Below are 16,695 nucleotides of genomic sequence, written 5' to 3'. Positions count from 1 at the left end.
TGAAGAAAAAGGCTTTGATATGTAGAATCTGTTGAATGAATGTGTTGATGCGCAAAAGGTTTTGTCAGCATGTATTGAGGATTTGAGGAACTGTATTAGTAGTGCTAGCAGAGTCTGCATGTATTGTATCTCTTGGTTGGTAGCTACAATGAAGTACAAAAGCAAAATTGATGCTATTGAAGAGAAGTTGACAACTTTAGGCAAATCTTTTAGTTTTCTAGATGATAAGGATGGTAAGTAGAGGAAAAGAATCAATTCTTTTCAAGATAAACTCTTATTCTTGCAAAGGAAAAAATAAGACTTTCTGATTATGTTTTAGAAGGATGGTGAGTAGAGGAAAATAACCAATTCTCTTCAAGTTGAACTGTTATTCTTGCAAAGGTAGAAAGAAGACTTTGTGAATATGTTTTGGAAGGTAAAGTACAATGTTGAGGAAAAATTGTTGGCAATATGAAGGAATTAATTATGTGTTGCATTGATGTTTTGTCATTGATGTCAACACTAGCTGTTATGATTGGTTACCGACAGACATATTTTGGTTATCGATAGAAGAACTAGTGTTATCGACAGAAGGGACTATTAGTTGGATACTACCAACATGTTTGGATCAATGGAATATGTTTGTTTTGATGTTTCTGGAGTATGTTTTGGTCAATTGGTATTGACTTGATGATCAGATGCTATCATACACTCTAGTAAGCCTATACCAATAAAGGTTTAAGGTTTTATTGACATAGCTTTTACCGAGAATCTTTGACAGGATGTATAAGTGGTGTTGGTGCGGCTTCTAGATGGAATTCAGGATGTAGAAGATGATCTTTGATCATGCCTCGACTGATTGGAGACATCGCTTTGGCATGGTGGACCCAAATTAGGTCTGGTACCTATCTAGGTTATGGACCGGTATCATGTTACGTGTTCTCTACACATTATTGGGATGATTTATGGATTGGTTAATGTTGTTTTGGTCTAAAGCCAACATGGCATATCATTGTAATGTGGATGTATGAAATGATCTTATTGTAATATATTTTAGGTGGCCGACCTAATTGGTTTAGGCCTTAGGGTTTGTATAAATTGATGTAAGATCTCATTGTAGATCATATTAGAGTAATGGTCATGGAATGAAATCATATGCGAAGGAGATTTGGTCATTCATAGGTGATCGAATTGGGTTTATGTAAGAGGTCAAAGACCTCCGGTATTGAGCTTAACTGGGACTATAATCAGGTATGGTAGATGCTATCATTAGTAGTTCATTCTTCTGGATTGTTGTCCAATTATGTTGAGGTGGTTATAACCTCTTTGTAGTCAGTGAGACTCCTTAGTAATGAGCAGTACGCTCTAGGCAGTGTGCCTTCCTACATGTGCAGGCCCCTTATTGTATCACATACTTTCTGCACAAGTATCATCTGATTGTGGGTAGGCTTCCCATCGTGGTTTTTCCCTTTACCAGATTTTCCATGTACAAATCATGGTGTTATGTGGTATGGTTGCATTGTGTTGATTCTCTATTTTATTCTTAAGTTTTATTGCTTACCCGTATCTGTTTCTGCTATTCCGGTATTTAATGTTTATGTGCTTTGTTTTAAGGTTATAAAGTTGTTTGATTAATATAATCCATTGACAACTGATTCACCCCCTCCATCTCCGTTGTCCACCAATTATTCTAACAATTGCTATCAGAGCTTTGGTCCTCTTTTGCAGAAGCTTAACCGCTTGAGGTAGATCCTATGGCAACTAATAATTCAAATCCACCATCAACTATTTTTAGAAGAGAAATCCCTAAGCTTGATGGAACAAACTATGGGATATGGAAAATCCGAATGGAGACTCATCTTAGATGTCATGGCAAGGATATTTGGGAGATCACTGAGAAAGGATACACACCTTATGATCTGGCATCTGGCAATCCTGCTCCAGCAGACTTGGAAAAAAATATTGAAAATGATTGCAGAGCAAGAGAAGCCCTCTTGTGTGCACTCACTGATCAACAAATCATGGGACTAACTGATAAGTCATCTGCAAAGGTTATGTGGGATAAATTGCAAACTCTGAATGAAGGTGACCCTACTGTCAAAATTGCTAACTTGATGGTTACCGGGTAAGATATGAGAACTTGAAGATGGAAGATAATGAAAGAATTTCTACATTTATGGAAAGAGTAAATGAGATTGTCATGGGAATTCAATGTTGTGGAGGATCTCTAAGTGAAGATGAAGTAGTTTCTAAAGTTTTGAGAGCCCTACCACTGGCTTACAAGATGAAGGCTACTGCAATTAATGAATTGAGAACAATGGAAAACACTTTAGTTAACAGAGACATTCTGATTGGGAAATTATCTACTTTTGAGCTTGAAGAATTTGGACCCTCTGGAGCTGCAAAATCTAAACCTTCTTTTCATGCATCATCATCTATCGGTGAAAGTGATTGGAAAGCCCTATATGAAAAATAATTGGAAGATATGAGGAAAGAGGATGAAGAATTTGAGAAACTTGAAGCATTATTTGCTAGAAGAGTACCTAAAGGACCGACATGAAGTAAGTATGAAGGGAAAACACCTTTTAAATGTTTTGCATGTAATAAGATTGGTCATTTTGCATCTAGATGTCCTAAAAGGAATGCAAGATTTGAAGAAAGAGTTAAGAAATCATTTAAGCCTAATTAGAACAAATATAGATTCAAGAAAAATAAACTATGCTACATAGTGATGAGGAAGGACTAAGTGATGATTCAGAGGATGAACCGATAGGAGACTCTTCTAGTGGATCCAGAAATGGAAAGGAATGGGTGTTCTATGCTATAAAAGAAAATGAACCGGAACTGATTATCAAGAATGAAGAAAAGGCCCTAGTAGCAAAAGTGGAAGACAAGGATGAATGGGTAATTGATAGTAGTTGCTCACATCATATGACTAGAGATAAAAGAAAATTTCTATCCTTGCAAGAATACAATGGTGGCCAAGTCAGATTTGGGGATGACAAAGCATGTATGATCAAAGGTAAAGGTATTATTTCTCTAGATGGAAAGAATAATACTGATAATTTCTACTATGTATAAGGTTTAAAGCATAATATTTTAAGTGTTGGTTCAAAGATGGAAAATGCAAAATCATTAACAGAACTAGTTTGGAGATTGCAACCGATACTCAAACTAGAGGTAATATCTTTCACTTGAACACTGGTGATAAGACATGTTTGATTGCTCATATTGATGAGAGTTGGTTATGGCATAAGAGGTTATGTCATGTTAATTTTGATTGTATGGTTAACATTAGTTCAACAAAGGCAATTAGAGATATAGCTAACATTATGAAGCCTCATAATCCGGTATGTAAGGAATGTCAATTAGGAAAGCAAGTTAGAATTTATTTTAAGAGCATACATGATAAATCTAATGATGTGCTTGATTTGATTCATACTGACTTATGTGGTCTAGCAAGGACCAAAAGCTTTCAAGGTGATAGGTACTTCATGCTAATAATTGATGATTATTCTAGAATGATGTGGGTGACTTTTTTAAGGGAGAAGTCTAAAGCTTTTGAAAAATTCAAGATATTTAAAGCAAAGGTGGAAACAAAAACTGGATTGAAAATCAAATGTCTGAGATTAGATCAAGGTGGTGAGTTCACATCTCATGAATTTAACAGTTTTTGTGAGACAAATGGAATTAGGAGATAGTTATCTGCACCCCGAACTCCTCAATAGAATGGAGTAGTCGAAAGGAAGAATATAACCATTTTGGATGCAACGAGAACCATGATGATGGAAGCCAAATTGCCTCACATATACTGGAGAGAAGAAGTAAGTACAATAGTCTACACATTCAACAGAGTTCATATCAAAGGTGAAACCGGTAAGACTCGTTATGAATTATGGTTTGGACATACACCTATTGTTAAATATTTCAGAATTTTTGGAAGTAAATGTCATATCAAAAGGGATGATTCAATTGGGAAGTTTAATCCTAGATGTGATGAAGGGATATTTTTTGGATATTTAGTTTAGAGTAAAGCATATAGATGTTATAACAAAAGATTGCATAAAATTGTGGAGAGCGCAAATGTGAAAGTGGATGACCAATACAAAGATCAATCTATATCATATGACAGAGAACCGACAGTGGAAATGATCATAATTGATCCGACAATGCCTCAACCAGTACAAGACACTGAGACAGTTACATCGATACAATCAAAAAATTCAACTGTGACTGATGATCATAATAGAGAACCTGAAGTTCAACAGACACCAAGGTATGTAAGACTAAATCATTCTGAAGATCAAATCATTGGAATAGGAACAAGGGAGTTATGACAAAATGAAGACTGGAAAATGAAGAGGTATGTTTTTTTTCTCAAATTGAACCGACATATGTTATTGAAGCTTGTAAAGATAAATATTGGTTAAAGGCTATGGAAGATGAATTAGATCAGATAGAGAAGAATAAGACTTGGACTTTAGTTCCCCGACCTAAAAATAAGAATGTTATTGGAACTAAATGGGTTTTTAGAAATTAACTTGAATGAGGATGGTCAAGTTGTAAGAAACAAGGCTAGACTGGTTTGTAAAGGATATCCTCAAATGGAAGGAATTGATTATGGTGATACTTTTGCACCAGTAGCTAGAATTGAAGTTGTTAGACTATTTCTTGCCTATGCAGCTTACAAGAACTATAAGGTCTATCAAATGGATGTTAAATGTGCATTTTTGAATGGTGAACTTGAGGAAGAAGTATACATTGAGCAGTCCGATGGATTTTCACTGACATATGACAAAGATATGATTTGCAGGTTAAGGACAACATTATATGGATTGAAACAAGCTCCTAGAGCTTGGTATGCGAGGTTGGATAAATATCTTTTGAAGCTTGGTTTTACTAAAGGTAGTGCTGACAGTAATTTATATTACAAGATCACTGATGATGATATTCTGATTATTGAAGTATTTGTTGATAATATCATTTTTGGAGGTGAAGATAAATTGTGCATGGAACTCTCTAATAATATGAAGAATGAATTTGAAATGTTTATGATTGGTGAGATGAGATTTTTCTTATGTTTACAGATTACTCAAACTGACAAAGGTATTTTTATCTGTCAAACTAAGTATTTAAGGGAATTGTTGAAGAAGTTGGTATGGATAATTCCAAACCGGTAAGTACTCCTATGGTGACAAGTGAGAAATTATCTATCAAAGACACATCTGCATTGGTAAATTCGACAAGGTATAAGTCTATGATTGGTGGCTTGTTATATCTAACTCAGATTAGACTGGATATTATGAATGCAGTAAGTATTATTTCAAGATATCAAAGTAATCCTAATGAAAATCATGAATGTGCAGTAAAGAGGATATTCCAGTATTTGCTAGGAACAACAAAATATGGCTTATGGTATTTTAGAGATGATAACTTCACTTTATGTGCATATACAAATCTAAATTAAGTAGGAGATATTGATGACAAAAGAGCACTTCTGGTGGAGCTTTCTTTCCTAGAAAGAAATTGGTTTCATGGATCAACAAAAAACAATCATGCATTTCTTTATCTACTGCAGAAGTTGAATATGTTGCAACATCAACTAATTGCACTCAAGTCTTGTGGATGAAGCAAATGTTGAAGGATATCAAGGTGAATTGTAGTGAACCAGTAGTTATCTATTATGATAACTCTGCAGCTATTAACATATCTAAGAATCTGACATTTCACTCTAAGACTAAGCATATTTCAATAAAATATAACTTTTTGAAAGAAAAGGTAGAGGAAAAGGAAGTCAAATTGGTTTATGTGAACACTAAAGAGCAGATTGTAGATATATTCACCAAACCACTTTCTAAGGAATCATTTGAATATTTGAGAAACAGGTTAGGGGTATCTACCCCTCTGACAAAAACTTAACTGATGAAGCAGTGCATCAGTTTGGTATGTATCATTAGCTTTATCCTTTTCTCCATATTGATGTAGTGGTGCTACTACTCAAGGGGAGTAGTCAGCTTTAAAATTCATAGGATTTTGATATTGTAGCGTCCTAAAATTGCGACACTTGCAATTTCAACTGCATTTGGGTCTTCACGATGGTGATGCAACACGAAACCTGAATGGAGACCCCAAAACTTGCTTATAACATCAAAAACTGCATTTCTCAGCACCCTGGCCTGATCCTCCTTGCACCTTGCTGTCCCTGGAGGTGGGACCATGGCGCCTAGTGCCCTGGTCCTTCAGGACTAGGGCACCCAGCACCCTGGTCCCCCAGGACCATGGCGCCCAGCGCCCTGGTCCCTGGCCCTATTTTGGGCCCGGTCTCCTATGGGGCTTCGGGTCTTTATGTTTGCAATTTGGAAAATAGTACTTCCTGGTCGGCCCAAGGTCGAAAAAATCAGTCTTTTAACCCTAATTGACAAGTATATAAACTACATTTCCTCTCCCATTTTGAGGAGGAAGGACATATGTGTACAAGACGTGGAAACTCTATTCAAACATTCAAGCATTCAAGCATTCAAGCATTCCTTCAAGCAATTGAGCATTCTAAGTCTCCATTCAAGGCTAAGTGTTGCATTCAAGACAAGGATTCAACCATTGAAGAGGAGATCACATATCACATACAACATACAACAACATCTACACCTTCGCATGTAAGAATACAAACATTCTTACAACAAGGTACTAGTACTTGTTTTACATTACAATCATTTACATTTACAACAATTTCTCATTTCTTGGTTAATTCCAAAACTGGGGTTTGACCTAAAGGCAAAACCCTCATCCCTAACCCCCCAATCGTCCTCTCTTTTCTGTGTGTAGGTTGTAGGTACGTGACTGTAATTGAAGATCTGGAATCCTTGTGCAGAGACGAACATATCCCCCTTCGTTTCGCGGATTTTTCGGAGGACCGTGTGCACGCCGGGCGCCATCGTCCCATCAACTTTCACTCAAATTTGTAGAATAGCACCGTCTCGACATTTTACTGCTAATTCCAGGTCCGCAGCTTCATCCTATATTTCTATCTCTGTTTATAAGTGAATCTTTCCTACTTTACATGCATTCCTAGGTCAATCATTCTTTCCACATTTCTTTACAAAAGAGGGTATCCTTGATGTCTTAACCCTTGAAACTCATTTAGAATCCAATCTTGCATTGCGTGGGATTGGATCTTGTGGGTTTCAACCTCTCTTTTGAATGTAAAGTCCCTCCTAAGTGAAAACCATCAACCCTAGTGACTCTCCCTTCTCTCTCCTTGGAGTTGGGGATGGGAGAACGACTAGGGTTCGATTTTTCCGCTTTACATTTTGGTGAACCCGACGTGAACATCCTCATTCTGATTATTCATGGTTAGATCTGAAAATTTTGCCTTCCTAAATTTCCATGTTTGATCTTTTGCAAATTTTAGAGGTTGATTGCATAAAAAACCCTAAAATTTTCTTTTTAGTAATTAAACTTGTGGAATGTTTAATTGTTAATGCTTGTTTCAGATCTACCCTTCTATTGCAAATTGTCAATTCATATTTGTGCTTTAATTCTAAAAATTAAGTGGTTAAATGTCAAAACCCTAATTTTTAAGACCTTCTTGATTCAACCTTTGACTGATAATTTCACTAATCAAAACACCTCCAAATCGGCTGTAACTTTGGATTCCGCAATAAAATCACAATATCTTTCATCCCTGAAAATTTGGAAAAAAGTCGCGAGGACCGTGTGCACCCCGAGCGCCATCATCCCCGACATTTTTTCCGAAATTTTGGGAGCTAGATCTTACTGTATTTTTCTGCTAAAATCCAGAATTTTGGCTGATTTTATCAATTCTAACACTTTCAAAATTACAGTCAAAGTTGGTCTAGCGATTGCTTGGATTGAGGCTTCTAATCATTCAAAAATTGTTGAAATTAAAATTCCTATCAAAATTGTGTTTCTTACTGTCCTAAATCTGAAAAATGTGTTAGCATTCATTCAAAATTTCAGTGCTTTATTCAAATTTTTGCAGTTTGTGACTTCTAAAATTAAGTGTTTAATTGCAGCAACTTTGATTTCCACTTTCAAAATTTGAATTTTGCATGAAATCGAGTCAACTTTTAAATTTCGAAACCTGCATTGCTTTCAGTATTCCTTCTAAAATCATAAAATTCAAAATTTCAGTTTCCCCCTCTTTTTCAAAATTCAAATTTTACATTTTTCAACAATCTTGGTAGGGTTCAATTTTGAGATTGCAACTTTAATTTGGCCTATCTACAGATCGTAAAATCACTCAATTTTTTCAGATTAGCTTTAAAATCATCATAACTTTCATCCCTGAAAATTTCGAAAAAAGTTGCGAGGACTGTGTGCACTCCATTCGCCACGGTCCTGGACATTTTTTCCGAAATTTTGGGAGATTGTCCTGATTGCATTTAACAGCTTAAATCTAGGAGATTGGCTGATTTTATTGAAATTTGCTACCTCTAAAATTCAAAATCTTCTCTCTTTCTTTAGTGCATGAGTTTTACAACAATAAGCCCTACTTATACTATTCCCGTTAGACGAAGCCTTAGAATTAAGTCTTTCCAAGGTGTAATTACCGAGGAGATGGAACCTAATTTGAATGGCCTTTTTAACGAGGACATGGGTAATTCCTCTAATCCTCTTAATGATGAAGAAGCTCTCCATGAGGTTTCTGTAGAACAACTTTCAAAATTGGATAACCAATTTGATGATTTTCGACAATGGATGTCTCAAGAATACCCCGATAGTCAAGCTCTTCCTTTAATTGAGGGTCTAAAACATATGCTTCAAAGTGATAAGAATGGAATTGATATTTTGCGTGGTATTGCACACATTGTGGATTCGAATGTGATGCCTATGATTAGGTTATACACAACCTCCTACTCAAGTTAATCATTCTATTCCTTTGACAACTCCTATTGCTAGTATACCTACTTTTACATCAAACATAATGACTACTTCAATACAAGACATTCCTCCTATGATCACCAGTCATGGGGGCAATCCCTCTTCTTCAATCAACCCTCTTCCTTCATTCAATCCAACTTCTTCATTCATTCCTTCAATAAGTGTTCCTATTATATCTCCACAAATGAACATGACGCAAGGGGGCAACTCGTTTAATCATTCCATTCCTCCTTGTAGTGTTCCTCCTGTCCAATCATCTCCTATGACTAACTATCATAGTGTCCCACCACCTTACTCTCTACCTTCTTTCAATAACATAACACCTCAATCACAATCTAACACGTCTAATATGAACTCTTCGACTGAAGCAACCATTAACAATCTTGCACAAACTGTCTCTTCTTTACAGCAACAAATTGCCTCTATGAATCAATCTAAGTTTAGTGTGCCCACATTTGATGTTGCAAGCCCACTTTCTCTTGACATTATTCGAGCTATCCCCCCTAAACATGTTGAAATTCTGCATTTGGAGCTTTATAATGGTAAGGGTGATCCTCTAACACATGTTAAGACCTTTCAAACAATATGTACCGATTTTGCTTATGACCAAAGGTTGCTTGCAAAACTGTTTACTAGAACATTAAGAGATAAAGCCCTACAATGGTATTGCTCGTTGCCTTCCTATTATATTTCTTCTTTCGAACAACTTGCAAATGCTTTCATTCAACAATTTCAAAACAATATAAGTCCTAAAGTTACTTTGATTGATTTAATGCATTGTAAACAAGGTGTTAAAGAAAAAGTGACTGATTTCATTGGTAGATATAAGCATTTTTATGCTCAAATTTCCTTTCCAGTACCTGACAATGATATTCAAAGAATCTTTATTTCTAATTTACAAAAAGATATTAGAGAAAAACTCCTATTTTCTGAGTTTACTTCTTTCCAACAGTTGTGCGCAACTCTTCACAATTATCAACTGACTGTGAGTCAAATGGAACAAGCAAATCCTATGGCTTCGAGTGATAAGGGTGATAGTAGTCAACAACCATTTGGGAAGTTTAAACCGAATAGAGAGTCAATTAAAGTCAATGAAAACATCATCAACAACAATGTGAATGCAGCATCAGGTGTGCCTCCTATTTCTAAGTTTTTCAAGAAAGAAAGAAAGTTTACTCCTTTGAATGAATCATTGCATAGTATTATGAATAAGTTATTGGAACAAAATGTGCTTACTCTTCCTCCTATAAGGCAAATAGATCCTGCAAAGATTAATTCACCCTATTTTGATAACAAATCTTTTTGTCAATTTCATCGTCAACCTGGGCATGATACTGAAAAATGTTTTGCTTTAAAGGGTAAAATTCAAGATTTGATTGATAATAATACTATCTCTATTTTTTGGTGTGAATGATAAAGGCAATACATATGTAGCTCCTCCTAACCAAAATCTTCAGATTTTTACGGATCCATTACCTTCTCATACCTCTAATGCGATCGATACTACTGATTCCTCTGTCTCACCTGATGATCTTGTGTCTATGACTCCTAATGTGATTAACTTTGTGGAGCAGCAGAAAATCCTTAAAGAACCTTCCATCACATTTGATTCCAGTGAAGCTGTCAGGGCACCTGATGGTCCTTTATATATAGTTGCAAAAGTCAAGAATACACCTTGCCGTGGAGTGCTTATTGATCCTTCTTGCATGGTTAATGTCATTACTGAAGAATTTATTTTTACTTTGCAATTGAATCAAGTGATCTATGATGAAAAAAATGTGGTTGTGAAACTATTTGATGCATTTTCTTCTCCTGCAATCGGTTCTATTACATTACCTATTGAGGTCCATAACAAATCCGTTGATGTGGACTTTGCTATTATTCCATCATCCGAACAATTTCGTGTGAAGCTAGGCTATCCTTGGCTATCTTCCATGAAAGCTATTGCTTCTCCTATTCACAAGTGTTTGAAATTTCCCCATAATGGTGAAGTTGTTACTGTCAATCATAGTCTCTTTAAACTAGCTGAAAGAACTTCTAGCATTCCTATTCATTATTTTTGGCCTAAACAATTCCAATCTCTTCCTCCGCGAAGTGATCATCTTTTTAAATCTTATCAAAAGTGGAAAAAAGACATGATCCTATCTCTAAGTGAACCTAGAACACCCAAACTTGACATCCCTATCGTTCTTGAGAAGGAAGTTCTTCCTTTGAAAGATAAAACTAATGTCTTTCCTCAAGAAGATTCCCAACCCATTCCTATGAATGTGATTATTCCTAATAAACTTCCTAAAAGTAGACCTATACCTCCTCGTCATGATGGACTTGGTCTCCTTCCTAAACCAAATATTCCTCCTTTATATGGACCAGTTCCTCCTCCTTCTTTTTATAGAGAGAAGAGACCTTCCTCTTCTCCTATTATCCAACCTAAGAGACCACAACCTAAACACCCAAGTGATAAGGATGAGAACATTCCTCCTCCTCAATCTTCGCAACTTCCTGCTAAGACTAGACGAAATCGTTCTGCATGTGAACGCCGACGAAAACGTCGTCTTAGAGCTCAGGCAGCTGCCTCTCAAACTTTGCAATCCCCAAAAACACCTTCAACTAATATTATTCCATTTTCTCCTCAGCTGACGATTGAGCCGAAATCTCCTAAACATAAGATGCATGATGGTCTTGATCCTGTGCGAGTTAAAGATCCTATTTTTATAAATCTTGATGATGATATAGATGAAAATGATACTCTTATTCATTCTGATAGTGAATATGAACATGTTGATGTTGATAATCATCTATCTAATGAATTTTCTAAAGCACTTATCCTACCTCCTAGACAAGAACAACGTGGCTTGGAACATGAACATAGCCCTTGTTTGGATCTTGTGATAGCTCCATCTGCTGTGTTGGATGTTCCTCCTCTAGCGTGTTTCCTACCTTCTCGAAATACTGATCAGCAAGATCGAGGGGTAGATGACGTGCTAGACTAGTTTCATTAGCATAGCAGATTCTCTCCTCCTCTCTTTTGTTACTTCTTCTATGTGTTATTCTCATTCTTCTATTTGTTGTCCTTAGTGTTGTCTACTTGAGGACGATGCAAAGCATTGAGATCTCTTTTGGTCTCTCTCATGTTGACTCAAAAGACACATGTGTTCCCTTCTTCTAGGTGACCTTCCTTGATTGGGGAATGAAGAACAATTATGCATACATACATATGATATACATGAATTATCATATAGCATACTGACCCTGAGGAAAGCGAAGTCACCTTGTGCTTTGTGTTTTGTGTCTATTATCCTTGGGCTTATCTCACACTTGGGGGCTAAATCCTTGTGATAACGTGCTCCTTTCCTTTCTCATTCTTATATGTATCACTACCTTAAAGAAATCATCCCCGGTGAGGCGTGTGCGATCGCTTTAACATAGGGGGGCATACATCCCGTCCATATCTTTTCAAGATACTTGAAAATTTCTTGACAAATTTAGCTTTGCCTTGAAAATTTTTGATATCTTTCTTGCATGACTCATAGTGAGGGAACCTTACTACTGACAGTCATGGTTCTCCCTCATGATCTTCCCTTTTACTTTGTCAATCGAAGCCGTAAGATCCTTAGTCCACTGGGGGCTTGGTGTATCTTGCCTCCTTGACGTGGTAAAAGTTTTTCAATGTTGTTTCCTTGTACTTTACCAGAAGTATGAGCGTACACGTATACTCCCGCTAAAGTGGGGGCTAAATGTAGCGTCCTAAAATTGTGACACTTGCAATTTCAACTGCATTTGGGTCTTCACGATGGCGATGCAACACGGAACCTGAATGGAGACCCCGAAACTTGCTTATAACATCAAAAATTGCATTTCTTAGCACCCTGGCCTGATCCTCCTTGCACCCTACTGTCCCTAGAGGTGGGACCATGGCGCCTAGCGCCCTGGTCCTTCAGGACTAGGGCGCCCAGCGCCCTGGTCCCTGGCCCTATTTTGGGCCTGGTCTCCTATGGGGCTTCGGATCTTTATGTTTGCAATTTGGAAAATAGTACTTCCTGGTCGGCCCAAGGTCGGAAAAATCAGTCTTTTAACCCTAATTGACAAGTATATAAACTAAATTTCCTCTCCCATTTTGAGGAGGAAGGACATATGTGTACAAGACGTGGAAACTCTATTCAAACATTCAAGCATTCAAGTATTCAAGCATTCCTTCAAGCAATTGAGCATTCTAAGTCTCCATTCAAGGCTAAGTGTTGCATTCAAGACAATGATTCAACCATTGAAGAGGAGATCACATATCACATACAACATACAACAACATCTACACCTTCGCATGTAAGAATACAAACATTCTTACAACAAGGTACTAGTACTTGTTTTACATTACAATCATTTACATTTACAACAATTTCTCATTTCTTGGTTAATTCCAAAACCGGGGTTTGACCTAAAGGCAAACCCCTCATCCCTAACCCCCCAATCGTCCTCTCTTTTCTGTGTGTAGGTTGCAGGTACGCGGCTGTAATTGAAGATCTGGAATCCTTGTGCAGAGACGAACATATCCCCCTTCGTTTCGCGGATTTTTCGGAGGACCGTGTGCACGCTGGGCGCCATCATCCCGTCAACTTTCACTCAAATTTGCAGAATAGCACCGTCTCAACATTTTACTGCTAATTCCAGGTCCGCAGCTTCATCCTATATTCCTATCTCTATTTATAAGTGAATCTTTCCTACTTTACATGCATTCCTAGGTCAATCATTCTTTCCACATTTCTTTACAAAAGAGGGTATCCTTGATGTCTTAACCCTTGAAACTCATTTAGAATCCAATCTTGCATTGCATGGGATTGGATCTTGTGGGTTTCAACCTCTCTTTTGAATGTAAAGTCCCTCCTAAGTGAAAACCATCAACCCTAGTGACTCTCCCTTCTCTCTCCTCGGAGTTGGGGAGGGGAGAACGACTAGGGTTCGATTTTTCCGCTTTACAGATATCTATGTCATATCTTTGGCATTGATGTCAAAGGGGTAGAGTTATATGTGAAAAATAATGTCATATGGGAGAGAGATTCAGATCAGTTTCATATTGATATGCACTCCTAAGGGTGAGTTGCTAGGATTTTTCAGTTTTTCATTGTTATATCTTCTATGAGAAATGTTTGGCATTTCTTGGCACTTAGAAAGGGGGATATTTTTGGCAGTATGAAGGAATTGATTGTGTTGCATTGATGTTTTGTCATTGATGTCAACACTAGCTGTTATGATTGGTTACCGATAGACAAATTTTGGTTACAGGTAGAAGAACTAGTGTTACTGACAAAAGGGACTATCAGCTGGATACTACCAACATGTTTGCATCAATGGAATATGTTTGGTTTGATGTTTCTGGAGTATGTTTTGGTCAGTTGGTATTGACTTGATGATCAGATGCTATAATACTCTCTAGTAAGCCTATACTGGTAAGGGTTTAAGGTTTTATCGGCAGAGCTTTTACTGAGAATCTTTGACAGGATGCATAAGTGGCGTTGGTGTGGCTTCTAGATGGAATTCGAGATGTAGAAGCTGATCTTTGTTCATTCCTCGACTGATTGGAGACATCACTTTGGTGTGGTGGACCCAAATTAGGTTTGGTACCTATCTAGGTTATGGATCGGTATCATGTTACGTATTCTCTACATGTTACTGGGATGATTTATGAATTGGTTAATGTTGTTTTGGTCTAAAGAAAACATGACATATCATTGTAATGTGGATGTATGAAATGATCTTATTGTAATATCTTTTAGGTGATACAATTGGGTTTATGTAAGAGGTCAAAGACCTCTAGTATTGAGCTTAACCGGGACTGTAATCAGACATGGTAGATGCTATCATTGGTAGTTCATTCTTCTGGATTGTTGTCCAATTATTTTGAGGTGTTTATAACCTCTTTGTAGTCAGTGAGACTCCTTTGTAATGAGCAGTTTGCTCTAGGAAGTGTGCCTTCCTGCATGTGCAGGTCCCTTATTGTATCACATACTTTCTGCAGAAGTATCATCTGACTGTGGGTAGGCTTCCCACCATATTTTTTCCCTTTACTAGTTTTCCACGTACAAATCATGGTGTTATGTGTTATGGTTGCATTGTGTTGATTCTCTATTTTATTCTTAAGTTTTATTGCTTACCGTTATCTGTTTTTGCTATTTTGGTATTTAATGTTTATGTGCTCCGGTTTAAGGTTATAAAGTGGTTTGATTAATATAATTTGTTGACAACTGATTCACCCCCCCCTCTCAGTTGTTCACCAGTTATTCTAACAAAAATTAGAGCATTTTTTCAACATTGCTTGAAAGTGCAGTTGAGTATGAGCAGAACCCATCTGCTTAGGATAGTTCTTCCCATGTAGTTGATCTATTGGTGTAATATAGAATCCTTTTAGTTAGCATTAAACTGGCAATAAATACATGATAAGTTATTCCAAATCTAAAGGAGAAATACAATCTTATCTTTTTGAAGAAGAGCAAGGTTTTTGTGTGGTATTTAGTTTTTGACATTTTTGTAGTTGTGTATATATTCTATTCTTTTTTTTTCTTTCTTTTCTTTTCCACCAAAGGCATCCTTTGTCCTTGATGTCAAAAGGGGGAGAAAGGAATGTGGTTTTTTGGATTTGAAGAGTTGCATAAGTAAGAGGGAGTTGAGTCAAACGCAGATATGTTTTTCCATCAATGACAAAGAGGGAGATTTTTAGACTTGTGTGAATATTGTTGCCATTGATGTCAAACCAATTATCTGGTTTGGATCAGACAATATATATAGTTCTATGCTATCTAGATTGGTTTGGATATTGTATGCAGTCAGTATGTGGAGTTCTTTTGTTATGGGCAAATGTTATGATGTCGTAAGATGGAGGTGATATAATGAAGTGATTTCTAAAGTAATTTTTGTAAGATCTTTGTTCTAGAAATCTGAGTTCTCATTGGTCTCAATACTAGTTATGTGTTCAGAAATTAGTTGTTTTGGTCATGTCAGTGGTATCTCTTCAAGTTTCATGTTGTGGTATTCTTGGTATGCATAGAGTCTTTATCTTTGGAGTTTGGAGATGTTGTGCTTAAGTTTTGTGATAATGGGTTAGCATCTTTGGGTCTAGATGATCTTGTCTCATTCTGGTAATCTCGAAATATGTATTGGAAAATGAAGTGTGAAAAAGGAAGCGTGTAAAGATCTTGCAGAGGCTGATGTGAGTATCTTGTTTATGTTGGATAACATGTTGGGTTTGGCCAACACACTATTCCGTGTTTGTGTCCTCTGGTATATATATGTAGTAGCATGTGTTGTGGGATATACAAGAGATAAAAGAAACATGAGGTGTGTATGTGAAAGAGACATAGCAGTGAAAATAGCAGAGAAGCAAAGTGTAAAGTGTGAGTTGTAGATAATAAAGGCAAAATCAGAGTGTAGTGGTGCAGTACCCCTTCACCGGACCTGTTGTAGGATAGTTGTACATAGATCTTTAATTGGATATACTATAGGGTTTGTGAATTGTGATCTAAGATTAATCTTATAACTGATCTCATGCATTTGGAGATGCAGTCCTTTTCAGTTCAACCTTTTCTGTTGTAGTGAGCATTTTAGCAGTGAGCCATCTTTTGTATCTTTGGAGTGAGCAGTCTGAAGATGAGACGTTTTTGTAATATGGAAATGAGCCCCCCTTTTTGTAAACATTATATAACTAGTTATATTCTTCTGAGAGTTAACACTCTCTGTGGTTTTTCCCATTTGGGTTTCCCATGTATAAAATCTGGTGTTTCACTTGTGGTTGTGTTCTTTATGTTTATTCTACATTTGTTGTTTTATATC

Source organism: Cryptomeria japonica, chromosome 1, assembly GCF_030272615.1.
Source record: "Cryptomeria japonica chromosome 1, Sugi_1.0, whole genome shotgun sequence".
Taxonomy (NCBI): Eukaryota; Viridiplantae; Streptophyta; class Pinopsida; order Cupressales; family Cupressaceae; genus Cryptomeria; species Cryptomeria japonica.
Note: the sequence above shows the minus strand (reverse complement) of the source record.